General features: G+C 59.4%; 1 protein-coding gene across 1 annotated transcript in view; it reads right to left on the bottom strand.

The window, feature by feature from the left end:
• Positions 1 to 946, bottom strand: part of LOC103808556 (septin-5-like) — a gene marked incomplete at both ends in the record, with an annotated part of 7,670 nt that overhangs the window by 663 nt on the left and 6,061 nt on the right. The gene's annotated exons all lie outside the window — the stretch shown is intronic.

The following is a 946-nucleotide window of genomic DNA, read 5'->3' as shown; positions in this document are numbered from 1 at the left end:
GAGCCACAGGCATCTCCCCAGTTTGGGAATGATCCCACTGAGGTTGGGCTCTCCTAGCCCAGTATTTTCTCTGCTGCTTTAAAACCTTGGCATCTCCCTTCTCTTCCCTGGCCTCAGCCCCAAGGCAAGATGTGCTCCCTGGGCATTCCACTGCACACCCAGCCCCAGGGATGTTCCACGTACCTTTTCCCAAGCCTTTTCCCCCCTGTTCAAGCCCACTGCTGCTAGTGAGATTCACAGGCATTCCCCTGGGGCCACCCCTTCGTTTAGGACTGCAACCATTCCAATCAATTACTTCTCCCATGCCCAGGGCACTGGGAGGGACCAGCTCTCCCAGCCATCCCTGTGGATGCCACGTGCCACCCCAGAGGGTGACAACAGGGCTGGGCCACCAGCAGCTGACAGAGGTCATGCATGGTGACACGTGCCACCACCAGCACAGCCTCTCTTCAGGCTAAAGGGTGATGGACACGGTGGATGTGGCACGGGCAGGATGGGCCATCCCTGCTCCGCAGGGTCCTGTTGTGCCAGGAGGCTGTGCCAGGGCAAGGGATGGGGTTTGGCTGTGTTCTGAGCAGCTTTGGAAGTCACTGTCCGTTGTCACGGCTCCTCGCTGTGGGGGGACACAGAGGGGAGCACATCCAGCTCCTTCCACCCCTGGCAGCAAGACAAGGTTTGTGCCAGGCACCAGCGATGTGGGGAGCAGCTTCACTAGCTCTGCAAAGACTGTGGCACCCCAAAATCATAGCCCTTAGGAGGGTAGGATAATGGGGGTGCCTTGGGCAGCCTCTGGAGGGTTCAGTGCCACCAAACAGTGCCACATTTCCCCAGCCCTGGTGAGTCAAGGTGGTGCCACATCTCTCCAGCCTGGGGTGAGTTGGGGTGGTGCCACCAAACAGTGCCACATCTCCCCAGCCCTGGATGAGTCGAGGTGGTGCCACCAACA

Source organism: Acanthisitta chloris, unplaced genomic scaffold (assembly GCF_000695815.1).
Source record: "Acanthisitta chloris isolate BGI_N310 unplaced genomic scaffold, ASM69581v1 scaffold36408, whole genome shotgun sequence".
NCBI classification, from domain to species: domain Eukaryota; kingdom Metazoa; phylum Chordata; class Aves; order Passeriformes; family Acanthisittidae; genus Acanthisitta; species Acanthisitta chloris.
Note: the sequence above shows the minus strand (reverse complement) of the source record. Positions and strands in the feature narration are given on the sequence as shown.